Source organism: Pteropus medius, unplaced genomic scaffold (genome assembly GCF_902729225.1).
Source record: "Pteropus medius unplaced genomic scaffold, Ma_sr-lr_union100, whole genome shotgun sequence".
NCBI lineage: Eukaryota > Metazoa > Chordata > Mammalia > Chiroptera > Pteropodidae > Pteropus > Pteropus medius.
The window spans coordinates 153,722-168,067 of NW_024340698.1; the positions used below are offsets into that span (position 1 = coordinate 153,722).

At 35.2% G+C, this 14,346-nt stretch overlaps 1 pseudogene; it reads right to left on the reverse strand.

Moving 5' to 3' along the window:
• Positions 1–668: 668 nt before the first annotated feature.
• Positions 669–787, reverse strand: LOC120613278 (uncharacterized; annotated as a pseudogene).
• Between the last annotated feature and the right edge of the window lie 13,559 nt (positions 788–14,346).

Below are 14,346 nucleotides of genomic sequence, written 5' to 3' on the forward strand. Positions count from 1 at the left end.
ATGTATGTATTGAAAAAACCGAGTTGCCTTTTAACTTATGGTACTGGTGAGAACATTATTGACATGAAGAACTACAAATGTAAGGCATACAAAAAGAGAGTGAAGAGAAGAAATTAGAATGGACTGGAGTTCCCAGTGATGTCAAAGGGCCTACAAGCCTGAAATGAACTTTAGGAGTTTGTATTCATGGTTAGTAAAGAAAGCCAAGAGTTGGCAAAAGTTAAGATGAAGAGGAAAAGTTTCCAATTAGTTAGGAAAAATGACCAGGCGGTTCATAAATAATAATAATAGTGGCATGAAGAAGGAGATACAATCAAATTGCATAGGCCCTAATCAATGGGGTTTTTTAATGAGGGTTTAGAGGAGCCCTCTATTTGTAAAAAAGTACGACAAGGAAGGAACTAACTTAGTTTTCTGATTTAGAGATACAGAGAGTATGAAGAATTCCTGAATTATAAAAGAACTAACAGAAATAATGTTCTGAGAGAATAGCCAGATTTCATTTAAGAAGATTTTAGGATATTTGGAGAAAAACTTGGGTACATAAAAATGTTTGATGATTGGTAATTCAACGTTGTTTTAGTTAATATAGTTTCAGAGTATGTTTATATTTGGTGGGGCCAGTCTTTCCTCCTTTGTTAACTTTTACAGTCTTTTTCTTTTTTTAAAGCTTACAGCACCTGGTATTCCCAGGTGGTCACCCATCCAAGTACTAACCAGGATCAGCCCTGCTTAGTTTCTGAGATCAGATGCGATCAGGCGTGTTCAGGGTGGCATGGCCATAGACCACTTTTACAGTCTTTTGACTGTTCTCATGCAGTAATCTTACTGATAAACTGTAGAATTGTTGGTCATGACGTTCTTTTGATTTAGGTCCCTAATTTTAATTCCCATGGCTAACATCCGCTCTCCACGTTTGTTAACTGCAAGCTTGCTATTTTTTCTCAGTTTCTATTGAAATTTAAAAAAAAGTCTACCTCTAAACAATTTTCCCAACATATATACTTTTTAAATTTTACTCCACTCTAATTTCTGTATTAATGTAATCCCATATGCTTACTTTTTTTCATAAATTATGTAAAATACGAATTGCTAACATCCTTATTTTTTAGTTTTATTGTGGAAATTTTTCTTTTTCTGACATATTTATTGATCCATTACTATGTGATAGGCACTATTCTAGGTGCTGGACGTGTGAGAGAGAGGATTTTCTTATAAAAATTCCTTATATCAGTTTTGCTGCTTTAAGTGCGACTTGGGGCAGGGGAGGTGAAAGTATGAGCTCAATCAACTACTTTGAACCATAAATCTTGCTCTTTTACTCTTCAGTGAAGTATGAGAACTGGATAAGGAGAGAGTATCCATTCCTACCGTAAGACTCAGAGTAAGTCAGATGATTATCTGATACTATAATGAAACTGTCATGTAATTAATTCTGTGATACTTTTGGGAATCATTACATTTTTCTTTTTTTGTTTAACTCACAAAACTTACAAAAGCATTAAATCCACCTATCTATCTATCTATCATCTATCTATCTATCTATCTATCTATCTATCTATCTATCTATCTAATCTATCTATCTATAGTATTTTTGGAATAAAATAAAGGTAATAAAAGCCAGGCAAAATATGATATTTTTATTATAAGCAGGTAGATGTAATTTTATAGATGTCACTATTATTTGATAATATGTCTTGTGGTTGGAGTCAAGAAATGTTTTCTGAGAGAAAAAGTCAGGAAAGAACTCATTTCGAATTCTACAAACTTGAGAAATAAATTTGGCGGTAGTTGATGGGGTTAGTTTCAATAAGGACACAATATAAAGCATAACTGATTTTTGTGGTTGAGGACATAAAAATTTACTTTCTTGATGGACACGTCAAAATATTCTGTGAAATATAATACACTAATGATGGGAGATGTCTGCTGAAGCATTTATCACCTAAGTGAGGGTCCGATAATGAATTATTGACTTATTCAGAAGGCATTAAAAGAAGTCTACCACTCAAGTCTGAATTCTGATCAACAAAGAAATACAGAAAAAACAAGAAAGTAAAACATTATTTTATCACATTTTATGACATTAAAGAAAAAAGGGCAACCAGATATAATTGGATTTATTCAAACATTTTAGAATTTTTTTTGAGCAATTATTTTATGACAGGCAATGTTCTAGATGCTGGAGATCTATTAGGGAATAAAACAATAATCCATATCCTCTTGACACTAATATTGTAGTCAGGGGGGCAAAATCACAAGTAACTAAATTATTTAGCTGGTAAAATGGTGGCAAGTACTACAAAGAAAAATAAGATAGTAAAAGAGGGATGAGGAATGTCACAGTGGACACTGCACTTGTTAAAATGGTAGTCAAGAAAGGCTCACATTTGAACAAAGACCTAAAGGAGGAGGTGAAGCAGCAAGTAATGAGACTATCTGGGAGAAAAGTCAAGAACATATTCAAAGGCCTTGTGGTGGAATCATGCCTGGTATGTCTGAGCAGTGCAATGAGCAAGGAAAAAGCTGGTAGATGCTGAAGTCCGAGAGGAAATGGATTAGGTCATATAGAGTCTTGAGGCCATTTTAAAGAGTTGGCTTTTATTCAGAGTAAGATGGGGAGTCATTGAGGGTTTAGAGCAGAGAGGTGACATGATCTGATTAACATTTTTAACAAGAATGTGATGGCTGACATGCTAGGAATATATTGTAGGGGGCACAGGTAGAGTGAACAGTTAGGTAGCTATTTACAAAATCAACATCACATTAAACAGAATGATAGTGGTGGGAGTATTGAGAATTGGTTCAATTCTGAATACACTTTAATGTAAAACCAACATTTTGCTCATGGAGTTAATAAATGGATATTGAGAGAAAAAGTTGACACCAAGGATTTGGCCTGACCTAATGTAAAGATAAAGTTGCCATCAACTGAGATGGAGGAGAATAAGAGGAGCAGGTTTGGGGTGAATATCAGTAACTTTGTTTAGGAAGGTTAAGTTTATGGTAGCTATTAAATAGTAGAGATGACAAGTATGTAGTTGGATATAAGAGTCTAGACTTCAGGCAAGAAGTCTGGTTGGCAATATAGAGTTGGATTTTTCCAATGTAGAAAATTTAATTATGGTCATGAAATTTTATGAGACCATTAAGGAAGTCAAAGTAGATCAAAGTATGTCCAGAACTGAGCCCTGGGAGACTCCAACATTAAGAGAACAGAAACATGAGGATGAAAGAAGATAGAGATCAAGAAGAAACACTTAGAGATGAAGAAAGAAACCCCAAATAGTGTGAGCTCTAAAAGCCCAATAAAGAAAGTATTTTGAGGAGGAGAAAGTTATCAACTTATATAAATGCTGCTGACAGGTCAAGTAAGTTGATAATTGATAATTGACCACTGAGTTTAACAACATGAAAGTCATTAGTGATTTTGGCAAGAGCTTTTTCAGTGAATTGGTGAAGATGAATACCTGACTGGAATGAATTCAAAGGAGAATAAGGGAAAAGGAATTACAGATAGTGATGGGGCCAGAAAAAAAAAATGTGAGAAAGTCTGGAGAGAGAATGATTGTCACAAAAATGTTTTTCTAAGATATGAAGAATAACAATGCACTTCTGTTTTGATCTGGGGAAATCTGATAAATAGAGAAAATTGATAATGCAGGAAATGGCAAGGAAGAAGTCACTTTACTTAAAGGTACATGGAGTTTGAGAGAGAACACAGTCACCAGAAAGAATGCTGTAGGGGCCGTGGTACCCTGAGGGGAAAGCCAGCTTTTCTTTAGAGTAAGAAGATTACGGGACTTAAAAGAAAAGAGGTTAAAGACATGGGAGAATTTTTGCTGGTTAGTACCATAAGGTCTAGGAGGCACAGTCGTATGTCTTCAGCAGCTCAAAGAGGAAAGCAATGGGAGCAGGAAAGGGCATGTGCTAAGGAATATGAGAATTAAAATCCAGGAGATGAAGAATTACCCAGGACATTTGGCTGCTTATGATGAATGACAAATAAATGTAGGGTATTGTGAGGTTAGTCTCTGTTGTCTAAAGGCAGAATGGTGGAAGTGGGGTGGGAGCAAGTGCATTGCTAGGAACATACAGGGAAAAAGTACTCTTTAATTAAACTCCTTTCGATGGAAATTTGGAAGCTAGAGAGGGGCAGTCTTCTCTGGAGTACACAGGGATTCAGGGCTTCCTCTTCAATGATATGAAGAAACCAGGGGAAAGATGGTTTGATCGTGGGATTAGTAGCTCTGGGGCAACCTTCTGTCTCCTAAAGATGGTAGTGTGGAGACAGAGTGGAGGTGATGTTTACCTTTGACTTTCAGATCAGAAAGGTCATAAATAAGGCAATTATAATTCAATGGCCTGAAACTCTAAAAGGGAATAAATAAAGCTAAAGTAAGGGAAGAAAGCTAGGAAAAAGCGGTTTTGGCTATCCAAATTATAACCATTGAGAAATTATTGTACAAAACAAATGAAACTTCACAGGATAATCTCTAATTTAAAAGGAGTTATGTCCTTATATTGATGAATGAATGGATAAAGAAATTATGATCTATACAATGCAATATTATATACACACACAAGAATATAATGGAGTAATATTCAGCCAAAAAAAATGAATGAAATCTTGCCATTTGCAACAACATGGATGGATTTTTAGGGCGTTAAGTGAAATAACTTAGAAAAAGACAAATACCATATGATCGCTCTTAAATATGGAATCTAAAAAAATAAAACAAAACAGAAAAACCTATAGAGAACAGATTGGTTGGTTTCCAGGGGTGGGAGGTGGGAGAAATGCATGAAGTGATTTTTTTTTTTAGTTTAAATAAAATGAATAATTTATAATAAAGTAAAAACAAATTAACTCATGAAAACCTAAAGAAACAAAGTAGGAGGACTTATATAAAAATACAAGGAGAAGCACACAACCAAGGACAAACATGAAAGAACTCTAGGAAAGTTAACTCCAAGAATCTCTGAATCCATAGAAGTGCTAAGTATGAATGGTAAGGTCTTCATAGAGAGAAGATAAGGATGAAGAGGAGGATGTAGTGATGGTGGTGGAACATAAAACAGTAAACTCATGGCTTGGAACAGATTGTGTCATTTATTTTCATTTTATTTTAGTACTCATTGAGTTAATTGCTATGGCAATATAGAGATAAATACAACACAGAATATATTTTCAACATTTATTCATACAACAAATATCTCCTGAGTTTCTAACATGGACCAAACACATGTCTTAGGATCTGAAGATAAATTGATGAACAAAACATATCTAGGAACTGTCATCATAAAGCTTACAGTATAGCATGAAAAACATTTATCAAGCATAGAAATAAATATTAATTTACAAAGGGCAAATTATGACTCAGGCTATGGAATAGATCATTGTTAATGCTTCTTAAACTTTCTGTCTACCTCCATCACAAAACATCCAAGGGACCCAATAAACTCACTACACTAGTAGTTCACTGTAGAATTCACTGGCAACTAGAGGCTATATCAGTATCTTCAGAGTAGGGGAAGTAGTTAGAGAACACTCTCCTCTGGTGATTCTGTATGACTCCATTGGATGTGTGCCTCCACTGAGAATCTCCAAAGTAAAGAATGGAAGGAAGGGAGTAGGACTTAAGAAATATACACTTAGTAGTTATACTAAAACAGAGTCAGGGGCTTGGGTTTTTAGAGAACTGTATTCGTCAGAATTCATTTGTTTCTAAGCGATGAGCCTGTTAAAATGGAATTTATTTGTTCAAGTAATTGAAACATCCAGGGATTTCAAAAGGTACAAAAAGTAAATGAAAATATGTCAGCTAGATCTAGATCTAGATGTTCAGATCATGGCTTCAGGAATCTCTGTGTTTCCATCACTCGGCTCTAATTTCCTTTGTATTGCTTTTGTTCATTGGCTGCTCTGCCATGTTTGCAAGGAAGATGAACACCAGGAGCTTTAAGGTTATATTCTAAGAGCCTGGCAATTCCAGTGAAATACATCAACCACTATCCTTTTATTTCAGCATAAATCTCAGCATTATCTCTGACTTGAGCCAGTTTGATTCATGTGCCTATATCTGAACCAATCACTACTACCAGGGGATGGGACATGCCTACTGGCCAGGTCATACACACACCCCTTGAATTGAATAAAGCTTTCTGTCTTAGGGAAAACCCCCTAAAAACTGATATGAAATGTATGTTCTCCAACATGAAACTGAAGCTTTATGGATGATAAATAGGCACAAACGATTGATGTCATTTACAGAAGGCTTCTGTAAAGTGATAGCATTTGATCTGGGCTTTGAAAGGTGGTTAAGATATTAATAGATGAAGGGAGAGAAAATGTCATTCCAGTCTCAGGAAACAGCATTGGTAATGGCACATGATGAACTGAAAGAGCAGGAAGGCTTCCAGTTCATTTTGGCGCACATCTGCCCTCCTTCCCTCCAGAGACAGTACTAATATGAGAGCAAAAGAATGCAAAAAGAAAATGTGATAGATTGATTTCATTAATGGCCTTAATTCTTCACTCTGTCACACCTCTTGCCATGCAACTTTGTAGTGCCCTCTTGCTCAGACTCGGATTAGCTAGAGTGTGATTTGCTTTGGCACATGGGATGTTAGCAAATGTGACACAAGCAGAGATTTGAAAAGTGCTTGCAAAATCGAGTTTGCTTGCTCTTGTACCTTTGCCTTTGCCATGAGAATGTGTTTGGGCTGGCCTGCTGGAGAGATGTGAGGGAAACGTAAAGAGAGCAGAACTGCCCCAGCTGACAAGCAGTCTACCCCTAGACATGTGAGGCAGCCTAGCCAAGATTAGCACCTAGTCCCCCTGAGGCTGACTACAGAAGCATGAGAGAGCTCATTTCAATTCAACTGAGCACCAGAGAAAAATAAGCAAAATAAATATGTTTGGTTGTATGCTACTGAGGTTTTGTGTTTTGTTGTTATGCAGTGTTACTGAGTTGATAGATAACTGAAACAGAAATGAATCTGCGAGAGGGAAGAGAATGATAAGGAGACGTCTAGTGATTAAGGTATTTCAACAAATTTCTAGAAGACTGAGAATAGAAACATATTGGCAAGTGAAGTTGAATGGAAGAAGAAATAGCCCAGAGGGGGACTGCAGTGACTGCCAATCGATTTTCTAGGTCTGGCCTTGGAGTTGGCAGGTACAAATAATAGGGTTTATTAGCGATGCTGAAAACAGGGGATTATTTGAAATTGTTTACAGAATAACATTGAGAATTGCCTTTTGTGTCAATTCCCTTACCCATGCAAAGTACTGAGTGACAGAGCAATCCTGAATGTACTTTTAAACAAATGATAGGAATACTCTTTTCTAGAGAGATTGGGTGTTTATACTGCAGCAACAGGGATGCTAGCTGACAGAAATGAGGATGGGAGAAAGGGGAGAAAAGGTGAAGAGTAGAATTCGGTAATATCGTGGTTTTACATAATGGGGCATCAAGAGCTGCTGTTAAAGGTGACAGAATAAGAACTAGAGGTAGATGGGGTAAAAGGGATCAAATATTTGGTGACAGAAATCTAATTTTGGAAAAAAAATAATATATATATGAGACATACTGTTCAACTGTACACTTGAAATTTATTTGATTTTATTAATCAATATCACTCCAATAATTTTTAATAAAAAAAAGAACGAGAGGCTTATGTGTATGATGTAAGTTTAGAAAGTTTACCAATACAATGAAACTACCAACATTTGGGAGGAGGATGGAATGAAAAAACACAGGTGGTATAAATAAATATAGTCCTCATTTTCTCAAATTCATAAATCAAGAAGTAGTAATGTAGAGGTGTTATTTAGTTCAATGGAAGTAAGCATGAGAAATAAACAGAAATGTCCAACAGAGGCTGTTTCTGGAGTGGGTCTAAGAATAGAAAGGCCTGGGGTGAGAGACTTTAGTTTTCATTGTAAGTTCTTTTATTTTAGTTTGTTATTCCTTTTAATACGTATATGTTTGTGTATAAGTGTGTCAGTACAGAGAACAGAAATCATTCTAGATATTTAGAGCAGGAATGAATTTAATACGGGAAACTAAATGCTTACAAAATTTTAGTAAGAATTTGAAGAAGGAAAGTTGAGGGTCCGCCACTTGATTTCAAGGTCACACCATCGGAAGTGCAATCCAGAGGTCAAGGAGCAGTTGCTGTCGCTCCTGTCACCACTGCTACTGTGACTTTGGTTTCTCATATCCACAAAACTGTTGACTGGATAAAGAGTACTCTGGAAGCTTCTGGTGAAGAAGAATTACAAAGTCCAATGTGTTTTAGAACAAATACTTCTGGTATTTACACAGAGTATAGATTTAAGAGTCACAGAGACCACATAGAAAATGGTTTAACTAGCTCATACAGAAAATCCTTCTATGGGGGAGGAGATTTTGGCTCCATTCACCATATCTACATTTCTGTCTCTTTCCTTGTTTACTAGTACAGTCATTGTGCAGGAAACATGTTTATGATATGCTAAATCAACATTACTTCTGTCTCTTGTCCTGTGTGTCAATCAGAGAGAGAGAAGAACACAGATTTGGATTTTGACCTTGTAGGTACTAGAGGCCCTCATGGATATTTTGGCAAAGTTGTCAACTCAAATAAAACTTTGCTAAGAAGCCCTGTACCAGTGAGTCAGGCCCTTGTGAAGCTAATGATGAGATGGTAGAGTCTTGTTGTTTATGTCTGGTGACTGTGTGTATGTAAAAAGCGCATGTGTGTATGCGTGGTGTGTGTGTGTGTGTGTGTGTACGTGTGTGTGTGTGTGTGTGTGTGTGTGTGTACTTCCTTGCAGGGAGGAAGGTGCCTAGCAGAGCAGGATTCAGACATTCCTGGAACCCTGACCATAATACTATCTGAATTCCTGAGAAACCTGTGCTTTAATTTCTCATAATTATAAAATCCTGATCTAACTTTGCAGTATGCAGGCAGACAGCAAGGGAGTGATTCTCTATACATGATGAAGACATATGGAGATTGAAAAAAGAGCAGAACTGCCCCAAACCTTAGTTGTTTCTATATTAAAGTGACTAATCTTAAAACTGAATAGAGTGAAGCAATGTGGATAAAAGGGAATCGAAGGACAGATAAGGAATTTCTGAGGAAGTATCCAAATTCTGTAAAGGAGTTAAAGGCTCTATGCACAGACAAATTATAGAGGTCAGAATAAAAAAATAATATTACCCTTGAAAAGCTATAGAAAATTAGAGAAGAACCAGGAGACTGGGGATGAACAAACACTGTTCCCTTTATTAAAAAGAGAAAAATGATGGAGTCTGGAATACAGAGATCAGTAAGTATGAGAGTGTGGCAAAATTTCAGAATGAATTATTCAATACATAGTTAAGTGTAGCAGTATTACATAGTAGTTACGAGCATCGATTATGTAGACTGAGTGGGTTCTAATCTCTGCTCTGCCATATACCAGCTGTGCAACCTTGGGCATGCTCCTTATCCTCTCAGTGTGTGTGTTCTCATCACTAAAATGGTAACAAGAATACCTATTTCATAGGATTGTTGTGAAGACTAAATGAATTAATATGAAATATAAAAGGGGCTGTGCACTTTTATGTTATAACAACAACCACCACCAATTACCACCACCACAACACATGTTGTTATATTTAGAAAGCACTTGGAGAAAGTGCTATTTTTCAGCCTGGGCTAAGTAAGAACAATTCATTCAAACTAACTACACTTGCTTTTTGAAAACATTGTGAGTTTGTTAAATAGGAAAATGCTATTTCTATAGGGCATTGGACCAAATGCCAAATGCGTTTCATCTGCTTGGACCAGTGGTACAGAAAGTGGATATGGAACTTGGTCAGCTATCAGATGTCATGAAAAGAACATGGGTGTCTGGATCAGACAGATTTATATTCAAAGCCTGAATCTGCAACTTCATAGTAAAATTTTGAGTAAATTATATAAACTCTGACATTCAGCTCTATCATGTGTAAAATGGGAACAATCATATCTACCTTGTAGGGCTATTTTAGGGATTTGTTGTTCATGGATGCTGCATGAAGCGGGAGTTTAGGTTGGGTAATTGCAATAACTACATTTTTTTTCATCCCTACATTTTTTTTTTTGGTTGTGGGCTTTTTGCTACCATCACCTGTATTGAATGACCTGACCTTGAGGGGTGTATCTCAATATGTATAATTTCTATAAATAAATGATTTAGGAAACTTTTGTGATTCTACTATCTTTATACCCATCTTTTTCTCACCCAGAAACCTCTGTACTAAAGTGAATATAAAAAAGACAGACCCTTCAACTCGTCACAATTCCCTGACTCTTTGAGACAACTGTGCTTCCTCTTTCTGATCATAAGAAAAAGATAATTTTACAGAGAAGAAATTACTTCAAGCAAACAATATAAAATAGTTGGATAATTATAGTGAGAAGCAAGTTGAAAAGTCAACTTTTATAATTAGCCTGATATGTTGTGGCTCAAAGATTTTCATGCAATGAAGAACTTTGTATGTGGCAAGACTTATTAAGTTGATAGCCTCTTAATCAACATCATACATCATGCATCAATCATTCTCAGGTTGACACAAGAAAAGCTTTTTCACTAAATATTGTTAATTTAACTGATAAATTTTTTAAGTACTGATTACTAGGCCATAGTTTGGACTATTTATATTTGGAACATGTAAAATACAAGAGATGTTTACCCGGAGTTCTTAGGTGCCGTGATCTCTGATTCATGACACACATTACTGGTCACCTGTGATGCACGGCATGCCTGTGATGGGGATGAGTCCTTCTCATTGTAGAATCAAGATAGATGTTGTTTTTCAGTTGAATGTGTCAAATGTAACTTTGGTATGGTCAGTCAGAAACATAGAACACTAAAGAACTGTCATAAAAGTTCAGATTTTTCTAGACTAAATTGACCCCACTGCTGAGAGGGAGAGGATAAACACTTTTGCCCCCTTTTCGGCCTAGAATAGCCAAATGAACTGTCCTCGTTTCTGCCTTGGCTGTGCCCAAATAGCTACCTTTGCATAGCAAGAACAATTGCAGAAGAAACTTCTTGGTGCAGACTTTCATACCTCATCAATTTTTTCTATTTCTTCTTCAATTAATACTACCTCTATATAGGTATCATCTGCATCTGCTACAATTTGACTCATCTTCTCCTTCACACCCCAACTAGTGCTCTCTAGATAACCTATGCTCTTTCTTTCTTTTTTAAAATTGTTTTTGCTTTTATTTTTTTTTATTTTCAAAATAACACCAGTAGTGAATACTTGATGTACATCTTTCTGGTTATTTTTAAATAAATATAGATGAACACGTATGTTCATACATATTATTACTCTTTACATATGTGAGATGATTCAATACATATTCACTCCTGTTTCATTTGATGACATACATTAGAGATCTTTATAGATATGCACATATTGGTCATCATGGTTTCCGAAGATTACTAGTGGTTGTTTAGTAAGAAATCTCTTAGTTCTTGTAGTGCCTTGGGCTGTGATTTATCTATACTGAAAGATCTGAGTTATTTTAATGCAGTAAGTGCTCTCCTGTTATTTCTGCATATTTTGGACTTCTCTCCTTTTTTGGCTTCATTTACCCTATCCTTTCCTGTTTGAAGAGTGTTCTTTTTAATAGAAAGATAGAAATAATATAGAAGTAATGCTGTTCTCCCCACACCCTCTCATCTGTTGAATTATATTAATTATCTTGAGCAAAACACCTAATTCTTCCTTTTTTATTTTTCAGTTTAGTAGCTAAAAATATAATTTGGTTGGCTTCAAGATTTTTCCTTTCCCAAAATCTCAACTCATTCTTGGACTTTCAATTTTTCCAACACTATGTAAAAAAAATAAATCATGTCATTGTTTTATATTCATTGTTATCCCACCTCTTTTTAATTTATCCTCATCTTCTTCATATCTGAGCTTATCAGACAGTTTCTGGGGTTACATTATATGCTTCCCTGCTTTTTCCTCATTGGAATAATTAGTACTAATTAAGATAATACTTTTAAGGAATATTCCTCCCCAATCCACTCCTAAATATTTTATTTGTTAGACTCTCTGATAATTGAGTATGACTTTAATTTCTTTGATCATTAAAAAGTATGTTTTAATTCTTGACTCACATAGCCAAAATAACCGCAAATGGGATTTTGAGGAGATATTTGTAGTCTAGGCATGTATAAAAAAACTACGTGTACCTAACTCAAAATAGAACCTAAGTGGTCTTGTATTGGTAATAGTATTAGTAGAATGAATGAATGAATGCATGAATGAATGAATGAATATATACATAAATTTAAACCAGGGCCATGTAATATTTGCTTCTTTAGATAAATATATAATTAGCTAAACTTTATCGTTGTTATTGTAGAGTTGCTTTCTTAAATGATGCCTTTCTTGCATTTCAACCTTGATCAATTTATGGAGTAAAATACTAAATTAAAAGAGAAATTGTTACATTTTTGAAAGGATATAATTCTTTTATACATTGTTAGATTCAATTTCCTAATATTTTGTTGAGAATTTTTTAAAGGTTTTTAAAAATATTAAAAATTTTTTTCAACTAGAGTTAGCATACAGTATTATATTGGTTTTAGGTGTACAACATTGTGATCAGACATCTAGATAACTTACAAATTCATCACCCTGATAAATCCAGTACCCATCTCACACCATACATAGTTATTACAGTATTATCGACTGTATTTCTTATGCTGTACGTTACATCCCTATGATTATTTTGTAACTACCAATTTGTACTTCTTAATCCCTCCTCCTTTTTCACTCACCCCTTAACCTCCTCCCACTGACAATAATCCAAATGTTCTCTGTATCTACAAGTTTGTTTGTTTTGTTTATTCATTTTGTTCTTTAGATTCCACATGTAAGTGAAAGCATATGGTATTTGTCTTTCTCTGACTTACTCCACTGAGCACAATACTCTCTAGGTTCATCCATGTTATTACGGGTGACAAGATTCCATTCTTTTTATGGCTGACTAGTATTCTGTAATATATATGCACAGACTCTTCTTTATCTATTCATCCATTGATGGACACCCAAGTTGCATTTATATCTCTGCTATTGTAAATGATGCTGCAATGACCATATGAATTCATGTGTCTCTTTGAAGTAATGTTTTGGGTTTCTTTAGATAAATACCCAGAAGTGGGATAACTGGGTTCTTCTTTGTCCCTTATTAGAGCCTTTGTTTTAAAATCTGTTTTGTCTGATATAATTATTGCTACCCCAGCTTTTTTTTTTCTGGTTTCCATTTTCATGAATTACCTCTTTCCATCCCTTCACTTTCAGTCTATATGTGTCTTTCAATCTGAAGTGAGTCTCTTGAAGGCGGCAAATGTAAGGGTCTTGTTTTCTTATCCATTCAGCCACCCTATCTTTTGATTGGAGTATTTAATCCATTTACATTTAAAGTAATTGTTGATAGATATGTAGTTATTGCTATTTTATTATTCGTATTTTTAATCTTTTTTTCTTTTTCTTCTTAAAGAAGTCACTTTAACATTTCTTATAATACTGGCTTGATGGCAATAAACTCCTTTAGCTTTTTCTTATCTGAGAAGCTCTTCATCTGTCCTTTTGTTCTAAAGGATAAATTTTCTAGGTAGAGTAATATTGGTTGTAGGTCCTAGGTTTTCATCACTTTGAATATTTTGTACCAAGCCCTCTGGCCTACAAAGTTTCTGTTGAGAAATCAGCTGACAGTCTTATAGCTCTCTCATAGATAACTAATTGCTTTTATCCTGCTGCTTTTAAGATTCTCTTTTTGTGCTTAACCTTTCGCATTTTAATTACTATGTGTTTTGGTGTTGGCCTCTTTGAGTTAATCTTGTTTGAGATTCTCAGTGCTTCCTGAGCTTGTGTGTCTATTTCTTTCACCAGGTTACAGAAGTTTTTCATCATTATTTCTTCAAATAGGTTATCAATTCCTTGCTCTCTCTCTCTTCTTCTGGTACCCTTATGATGTGAATGTTCATATGCTTGATGCTGTCCCAGGGGCCCTTAAACTATCCTCATTGTTTTGGATTCCTTTTTTCTTGTCGCTGTTCTGATTGGATGTTTTCTGCTGCCTTTTCTTTTAAATCATTGGTTTGATCCTCTGCTTCATCTAATCTGCTGTTGATTGCCTCTAATGTATTCTTCATTTCAGTTATTGTATTCATTATTGACTGGTTCTTTTTTATGTTTTTTTTCTATCACAATTTTTACATTTTCTATCTCTTTGTTAAGGTTCTCACTGAGTTCATCTACTCTTCCCATAAGTTCAGCGAGCATCCTTATAACCAGTGTT